General features: G+C 39.7%; 1 pseudogene; it reads right to left on the bottom strand.

Moving 5' to 3' along the window:
• Window positions 1–6,362: 6,362 nt before the first annotated feature.
• LOC140466603 (general transcription factor II-I repeat domain-containing protein 2A-like) lies at window positions 6,363–8,991 on the bottom strand (annotated as a pseudogene).
• Window positions 8,992–9,753: the final 762 nt, after the last annotated feature.

Here is a 9,753-nt window from a genome sequence, read left to right as displayed (position 1 = left end):
GGGTTGGAGGAAGGGGGATCTGACTGATAGGCAATCTTGTGTTGTTAACAGAATGTGAGCATTGTAAACTGTGGCCTTAGGGGTTATAGCCAGCGAGGAGAGTAGTTAATGGCAAGGGAGAAAAGCCTGTGATTGGAGTTAAAGCACTGGATTCAATCTTGCAAATGTTTAACTGGCAAAAAATAAAGAAAGAAAACTGAAGAAAAAAGAAATCTAAACAAGGACAGCTTGCCCTAAATTATGTTCAGAGGTATTTAATGAATACCTCTTTAGATTTTTGTGTGGGCAGAGCAACAAAGGAAATATTGTCTTCACAGATGTTTTCTATGTGTCTCAATTGTGCTGTCTAGTTCACCAACTTTATATGCTTTGAGTATAATAGATGTTTACAACAAAAAATGTTTTTAAAATATAAATATGTTATTAAGAATCCATAAAACTAATTAATGAAATGCAACAGGCATTTATGGAATGTTACACAATAGTACATGTTGTGCCTTGAACTTTCCAGTCTTTATAAAGCAGCAAGTCATCAAAAAATGACATTATTAATGGAGTATTAGTGCTGAACAGAATTTGCTGGTGCACACTTGCAGACATGGGCAGTGATGTGTCTGTAACAGCAGATGCTGCAGGATGCATCTGTGCACACACTGATGACATCACCATGTCACGTGTGGTGACATCATCACCAGCACCTGTTTCACAGACAAGGGGTTGAGGAGGAGGCAGAGGCTGGGATCCTGGCAGCCTTCAGGCAAAGGCCAGCACAGGGAATTGAGGCATGGTGCAGGCCGGGACTGCGAGTTTCGGGACAGAGGTCAGGATAGGACTCCTTAATTTGCTACCACCTAACCTTTTCCATCTGCAAACACTGCCTCACCACTTCATAGGCAGGTGGGCACTACTTGGAGCCACGTTGGACCCCAGCCCGCATTACTCACCTCCCTCCATCCTATATTAGTTCTGTGTCCTCCAGTGTCATTTCCTTTCATTGCTTCCGTGACACAGGGTTGAGACAAAGTGCATGTGAGCTCCTTGCACGATCTGTTCATGCTGTTTGAAATATGTCCACCATATAATTAAATTGATTAAGCCTTGGTCTTTTTGGGGAGCCTCAGCTCCTCTACCAAGTTCAGGAAGCTGTGACAAACTACAGTCCAGGCATTGAGTTCTTATTTGCTAATCGGGTAATTGGTTAATTTGGTGATGGGTTATTTTAAATAACGTAGAGCTGGGTTCCTACCCAGTGGAGTTGGCTTCCAGAAGGGAAAGGTGAAAATTGATGCTCATACTAAACTTGATTCACAATAAAACCCTTGCAAATCTCTGAGAGTGTTCTGCTGCCTGATTCAATATATGGATAGCTGTGGGTGAAAGATGGCAGCAGAGGATTAACCTTGATCTCTTTCTCGATTAAAGACAGCGGAAGAAAATTCCTGTTGGTGGCAGAAACCTGTTAAAGTTAGATGGCAGAGTCACATTACGGGATCGAGAATTATGATTATCTGTCAGTGTTTTTGGCATTAGAGCCATATAAACTGTAGAAGAATAAGGTGGAAATATTGCTTTGGGTCCCCTCCTATCAAGAAGAAACAAGATATGGTTTCAACCAGGAAAGAATACCTGAAGTATTTTTGAAACAGGATATAATAATCCTGGACAATGAAGGGAGACTGGAGTTTGTAATATGATTTATGGACAGAGTTTCCAAAAAGGATAACTTATTGAGTAAGATTGGCCATCAGTCCATTCAAGAAGATATCATGGCATTTGAGAGATTATATAAAAGGCTAGAAATTTGACATTTTGGACTGACACTTGACAGTTGGTGTGGAATTAACAAAGTGTCACTGAATTTGAAATTTTAACTCTGCTTTCTCTCGAGAAATGCTCCCAGGCCTGCTGAGTTTTTCCAGCAATTTCTGTTTCTGTTTTAGCTCTTCAGCATCCACAAGTCTTTGTTTTGTTTTAGAAATTCCAGAGTCTATTCTGGCATTTAAGCTGTCGGACTGCACACAAATCTCACAAAGACTTAGTATTTGGCCAGTGTTCAATTCCGCGATAATGCTGCTATCTTAAAATATTTTTGAGGAGACTTTAATTTCCAGATATCTTTACAGGACATGTTGGGGATTCTGCAGTGATACAGGGAGTTGCTATGATTATTGACCCTTGTAGGTTGAAGGCAGCCTAGCCACAGGCATCTGTATAAGGAAGAAATTGCAGAAAAATGTTTTGAGAGGGTCACGCCTCCAATAAATTTCTGAATACAAGAAAAATGTAGATTGGGTGAGAACCAACAATGCACAAATCTCAGAAATCCTCAGGGATAAAGGTTCATAGATAAGTAGATGTTTTCAGTGTGATTCTAACTAGCGCTATGTCAGGAATTGTCCAAGGATAAGGAGTCAACTATTTGATAAGAACGAATAGCAAGAAAATATTGCGTAAGTAGCCAAAGATTTAAGTTCTCCCAGGAGTATGTCAGTTACTGATTCATTCAATTGTGCTGTACTAGATAGTGGCTATATCTCAACTGTGTGTGGTATCACGCTGAACTGATATTTAGAAAACAAAGACAAAGTAAACAAAAGTAGGTTCAAAGAATTTGCATCTGCTTTCAATTCAAGGATGATAATTTGTTATCGTCTTCAAAGAGAGTGGTTCTCCTGTGTGAGATTGCAGGACTGCATCATTTCATAAGTACCATTATTATTCAGAGTGTAATATAGTTATTACTGAGTACATCTTTGAGAAAAAGTGAAAGTGCATTCGGACATTGAAAATGATAAAGCATTCATATTTTATAAAGTGGTAAAGTTGCAATTAACAGGATCCAGGCATTATTTTATTCCTTGGAAGAAACCTGGAGTTTCTGTCAAGAGGTCCAAACAGATTGACCTCTGCAGATAGGAGTCTGGCTAATAAGAAGAGGGTTATTTGGAAAGTGCAATTTTCCCATTAAAAAACTAAAGCTGCTGCAAAGCAAACCAGAGTTGTGGATATGAATAGAGATTGTTGATAGAACACATCACAGTGTGATATTGAAAGACAGCACCACACCTCCTTGTCAGTATTCCTTTAACCTGTGGATTTAATGAAGTAGTAGTCAGGGACCTGAAGATATGAAACGGAGATGAGAATGTCTGTTCTGACATTTTGTAGAAATGATGACCAGGTTTGGTATATCCATGGTGATAAGTAAAAAGGGCAGGTGGACTACATTGGACAAAGTCATGGAAAAGTGGATAGGCATAGTCCTTGTGCCACCAACAAAATTCTTAACAGATAATGCCGGTGAGGTTGCAAATACCAAATTTTGGGAGATGGGTGAGGAATTAAGTATTATTTTAAAGCTGCAGAACATCCATTCAGCAATGCTTAATGCAAAAGAAACCTGCAATAGTTGATGAGGTATTGCATTAGACACAATCAGAACCCTAGGTTACAAATAATGCTTGCAAGAGCAATGCAAAAAAAACCTTACAATTGATTGAGCAGTAAAGCCCATAACCATTAATATCAGGACTCAAAATTGCCTTTAATGTTGCAAAATAAACCTCCAGCACGAGAAGGAGCAATGCTCAGCTTGATTCTTTTACATAGCTCATTAGTCTAGAGCACATTCTACACACCTGCACACAGGATAAAACACACAAAACATGATAGAGCAGACCAATGTCATGTTGTATCATCTGCTTGTGAAGCATGTGAGTCAACACTTTTCACTGTGCTTAGGGACATGTGATATTAATAAATCAAATCAAATCTACTGCCTGAATAGCGCTGTATGCCACCTCTAAATTCACCCTCTAACTATATCCACCATTGCCTGGACTGGTTGCAGTTATTGGGCATCTGAAAGGGTAAAACCACATTGGTCGGGTTTTGCTTGGAGAGCAAAGTGGACTTCATTACAATTCTCCAGCTTGCAAATCAGAAGAAATATTAGCATTACTAGCAATTGGGATGTTAGAAGAAAGTCTCAGAGTAAGGATAAAGTCATGTTGATGTTTTCTTCTCTCCTGCTTATCCATGATTACTCTCATGACCACCACCTCTTCTCTGGAGATAAGGTCACATAGTGACCTCTGCCTGTTAGCTGCTGCTGACTCCTGGATTTCACCACTTGGCTTGCAAGTGAAAAGTATGTGGGCCAATTATATCTAAAATATGGCACTAAGGTGTACTACTGTGTGCGCAATGCCCTGTCAGAAATGCCACCTTGGCAGAAATATTAAACCGAGATTCCATCAGCCATACTCAGATTGACATAAAACATATCATTGTGCCATTCCAAAGAAGATCAATTGAGTTATTTACAGTGTGCCAACCAAGAGTTCATCCTCAAGCAATATAAAAAAAAACATTGGTTGATTTGTTGTTTTCAAGCATTTTCTTATGCATTTTTACTGCCACATTTCCAACATTGCAACTTCAGACTACACTTTAGAAAGTACTTCTTTGGCTGTCATATTCCTTAAATAACCGGTTGTCATGAAAAAGCACTATGTAAGTACAAGTCCGATTTCATTCAATATACAAAGCTGAGCTCAGCCAGAGGCCCTCATCCTCAGTCAAATATGTCATGATTGAATACCAGATATTGCGTACAACCTATGAGGCTTGGAATCAAGGTTTTTGAGTGTGCAAGATTGCAGTAAAGCATTTGAATATCAGATGTGAAACCTGACTGTGAGAACATGTTTGGGGTGTGGTGGATTTATCAATATATAAAACATAGAAACATAGAAACTAGTAGCAGGAGAAGACTACATGGCCCTTTGAGCCTGCTTTGCCATTCAGTATGATTTTGACTGACCATCCAGCCACTGCTTTCTCCTCATACACTTTGACCTCTTAAGCCTTATATCCAAATTCTCCTTGAAAACATTCAGTGGTTTGGCCTGAACTGCTTTGTGTAGCAAATAATTCCACAGGCTCACCACTGTCTAGGAGAAGAAATTTCACCTCGTCTCTGTCCAAAATTGCCTACCCCATATCCTCAAACATTGCTGGACACACTGGTCATTGGGAACATCATTTCTGCATTTGCTCTGTCCAGTCCAGTTAGGATTTTAAGGGTTTCTATGAAAATCCCCCTCAATCTTCTAAACTGTACTGGATATAGTCTAACTGATCCAGTCTCTCTTCATACATCAATCTGCCATCCCGGGAATCAGTCTGGTAAACTTTGTTCCACTTCCTTCATAGCCAGAACATCTTTCCTCAGATAAGGTGACCAAGACTTCACACAGTGTTCCAGCTGTGATCTCACAAAGACCCTGTAAAATTGCAGCAAGCCACCCCTGTTCCTGTATTCAAATCCTTTCACCACAAAGGTCAACATAGCATTTGCCTTCTTCACCACCTGCCTGTTCATTTTCAGTGACCAGTGTGCAAGGACATCAGGTCTCATTGCACCTCCCCCCTCTTTCCCAATCTCTCACCATTGATAATAATCTGCCTTCCTGTTTTTGCTACCAAAGTGGATATCCTCACATTTATCCACATTATTCTTCATCTGCCATGATTCTGCCTACGTACTCATCTTGTCCAAATCACAATGAAGTATCTCTGCATTTGACTCACAATTCATTCTCTCTCCCAATTCTGTGTCACCCCAAGATGTTGGGGAGTACTGACCATGTTGGATTCCCAGAGAAGACGCTGGAGAGCTGCAGCCACTCTAATTTTCATGGTGCGTATTAACAGCATCTAGTTTCTCTCTGCTACTAGAGAAATTTGCAACCTGCATATAAATGGGGTAAGATTAAATAATAGTGAGCTGTTAATACTTGCAAATAGGTCACTTCCTGCTCACCAGCGAGATTCTCATCTATGTGTTGATCCCTATTACAGAAAATTGGACTATTTGTCTCGATGTTGAAAATCAAATTTTTGCTATATTTTGACCATTGTCAACGTTGTTCAGGGGCTCGGAAAATTCATTCCCAAGAGTATGAAACTGCTCAGTGTTTCTGCCCTCTAGTGGAAAGGAAGAGCCAGCTAACTTTCCTGAATTATGTTAAAAATCACACAACACCAGGTTATAGTCCAACAGGTTTAATTGGAAGCACACTAGCTTTCGGAGCGACGCTCCTTCATCAGGTAATAATGGAGGGCTCAATCCTAACACAGAATTTATAGCAAAAATTTACAGTGTGATGTAACTGAAATTATACATTGAAAAATTGATTGTCTGTTAAGCCTTTCATCTGTTAGAATACAGTGATAGTTTCACTTTCATGTGTAAATCACAAAACATTTTGTTTAAAAAGTTGCATTCTCGGGTTAGCTGTTAACAATAGTGATAGCTAGACAATATGTCTCCAAATCATTCCTGAATTATGTATCACTTATTCATATGGATACCGATGTCCTTTCATGAACTGCACTGAGAATTTCCTCATGGGTTTTCGGTCACTATTACTTTCACAGAAACTTTCTTTAAACTTATATTCATCAGGATTTCTAATGATCTTCTGAAGCTTCAGTGGTCCAAAATAAAGACCCAATGGGAAATTCCTGGCTAAAATAAAGCAAAGAATATTTTTAAGATGAGAGTAGAAAGACTTAAAAAAAAATTGAGGGCAATTTTTTTACTTAGTGGTTCTTATCTGGAATAAACTTCCAGAGAAAGTGGTGGATGCGTGTACAGTTACAACATTTAAAATAACTCCTTGATAAGTACACAAATAAAAAATATTTAGAGGGATGTGGGCCAAGCACATTCAGTTTCATTCAGTTTGGGGTTATGGTCAGCATGGACTGGTTGGACTGAAGGGTCTGTTTCCATATTCTATGACTATTTAACTTCACACGGTGGAGATCTAAAACACACAAAAACATTCTGAAGGAGGGTCATTGGATTTGAAGCATTAACTCTGTTTTCACTTCAGAGATGCTGCTAGACCTGCTGAATTTCTCCAGCAATTTCTGTTTTTGTGTGTCTTAAGAAATTTCCAGCATTTAACTTTCCAGCATGAGAATGAAGTGGCTGCAAGGTGTTCTTATAGAACTATGAAAGATTGCGAAAGGATTGAAAAAAGTTAAAATCGCAGGAGAATAAGGACTGCAGCTTCAAACTAATGAAAAGATATTTTAAGACAGTGTATCAAAAGCATCTCTAAAAAATATGATAGTCAATACTTGGAACAAACTTCTCTAGGGAATTAGAGTCATAGGATCACTTTGGTCCAACTCGTTCATGCCGAAACGATATCTCAATCTAATCTAGTCCCACCTGCCAGCACCCAGCCCATATCTGTCCAAACCAGGGGTCAGCAATTAATTCTTCCAAGGGGCCACATGAGAAACCTGAGTTGTGTTGGACGGCCAAACCAACAATAAGTTGAACATAATTCTGCTCAGTATTAATTTTCTCCCATTGTAAAAAGTACTAAATTATATAGTTTTGCACTGAAACTTATAATCAAAAGAATAAGGATATTCTGTTACAATAAAGATATGAAATTATGGAGTAGGTCAAATCTAGAAGAAATAAACAGTATAAACAATAATTTCAGTATTTCATTTTATTTTTAACATGTTAATCTCACAAATCAATAATGAAAAGTTGTTTCATTATTGTTCAGTATTACAAACAACAAACAACTCTATACAAAAAACAATAAGTGCTTTTGATGTTTTTCACTTCATTTTACTTGTTTAGTGAGAAAAACCCAGTCTGTTTTGGGCTTGAACAAGTGACTGAAATCTGGGTGAATGTCTGAGGTGGATACGCGAAGGACAGCTGAGAGGTGATCATCAGTGATAGAGGATCTGTATTTGGATTTGTTGAACTTCATCACTGAGAATGTCTGTTCACATATAGAGGTAGATCCAAAGAGGACTAGAATCTTCTGAGCATGCCTCCTCATGTGTGGAAAGTTCTCCTCTTGGAGGGAAGAATAAAAATCAAGCAGTGAGACTGACCTAAGGTACTCTGCCAGAAGTGTGTCAGACTGCAGGTCAATGAGTTCAAGCTGAACATCACTAGGTGCATTCTCCACATCGCATGTAAATGGGGGGAAAAAATCATGTGCATTTTATTCTTAACCATTTTAAAGTCTTGAAATCGACTTGAAAATTCACCATGCAGTGCTTCTAACATAGATGAGTACTTATGGAGGTGATCAGCTGAAGGTGCGGCTTCCTTCAGTGTTGGCAAGTGGGTGAGAATGTTGTCCTCCATTTGGCTTAAGAGAAGCTGCAACTTTCTCATAAAAGCCTTCACCAAGTTGTACCTTTCATGCACTGCAGTTTCACATTTAGTTCATTCCTAAGTGCAGTCACATCAACAGCAAAACCAAGGTCTGCAATCCAGTCTGCATCTGAAAGCTGTGGAATGCCATTCCCTTTCTTCACACAGAAATCTTGAATCTCTTCTCTCAGGTCCCATACACTTTTCAGCACTTTGCCCAGGCTGAGCCACCTGACAGCTGTGTGGTAGCCTATGTCACGATGTTCAGTCTCATTTTCCTCCAAAAGTGCAACAAACTGCCTGTGATTCAAAGCTCTTGCCCTGATGAAGTTAACTATTTTAGTTACAACATCAACCACATGGCTAATTTTTAACACTGACTTACACAACACTTCCTGATGTACAATACAATGCAAAAAGACCAATTTCTGTTCAGGGTCAATTTCTGTCACTTTATCCTGCATTCTCTTTAAGAGTCCAACATTTTTTCCCGTTAGATTTGGACAACCATCTGTTGTCACACCCGCCAGCTTGTCCCATTTTAGTCCCAACGTGTACAAACATGCATTTACCTCCGTGAACAAGTCATTACCAGTTGTTGTTCCTTTCATTGACTGCATGGCTGCCAGCTCCTCTGTGATTTTAAAGTCCATGGTTATCCCATGTACGAAGATGAGTAGCTGGGCTGTGTCATGTACGTCGCAGCTCTCATCCAAAGCCAAGGAAAAAAAGTCAAAGTTGACCGCTCTGTGCTGCAGCTGAAGCTCCAGATTTCTCGCCATGTCCCCAGTCCTTCTCATTACAGTGCATCGGGAGAAGGGCGCATTCTCAAAAGACTCCTTTTTCTCCGGGCATATTAGTTCTGCAGAGTCTAACAAGCACTCCTTAATAAACTCTCCATCAGAAAACGGTTTACTGTTTCTGGCGATTTTGTGGGATATGACATAACTTGTCTTGGAGTGAGCTGACGTTTTGAGGGCTAACCAGCAAGCATCACTTTTAGCTGTTCACGCACGCACATTCACGCGCATGTGCGTCCATACATAAATAAAAAAAACATCCTTTCCAAAACAAAAGCGACACAGTTGTATTGCGTGCATGGCATAAATTTATGTTCTAATTTAAGATTGACCTCATGCAGACCGGACAGGAACGACCAAAGTGCCGGATATAGCCTGCGGGCCGTAAAATCCCAGGTCTGCTCCAAACTCTATCTATTCATATACCCATCCAGATGTCTTTTAAATGTTCCAAACGTATGGACCTCCACAACTTCCTCTGGCATCTCATTCCATACATGCACCACCCTCTGTGTGAAAAAGTTGCCCCTTAGATCACTTCTATATCTTTCCCATCTCACTCTAAACTTGGAAGAGACTTGGTCTATTTACCCTATCCATGCCCCTCATGATTTTATAAACTTCTATAAGGTCACTCCCCTCAGCCTCCGACATTCCAAGGAAAACAGCCCCAGCCTATTCAACCTCTCCCTGTAGCTCAAATCCTCCAATCTGGCAACATCCTTGTAAATCTTTTCTGAATGC

This window comes from Chiloscyllium punctatum, chromosome 44 (assembly GCF_047496795.1).
Source record: "Chiloscyllium punctatum isolate Juve2018m chromosome 44, sChiPun1.3, whole genome shotgun sequence".
NCBI classification, from domain to species: domain Eukaryota; kingdom Metazoa; phylum Chordata; class Chondrichthyes; order Orectolobiformes; family Hemiscylliidae; genus Chiloscyllium; species Chiloscyllium punctatum.
This window is presented reverse-complemented; position numbering and strand designations above follow the sequence as displayed.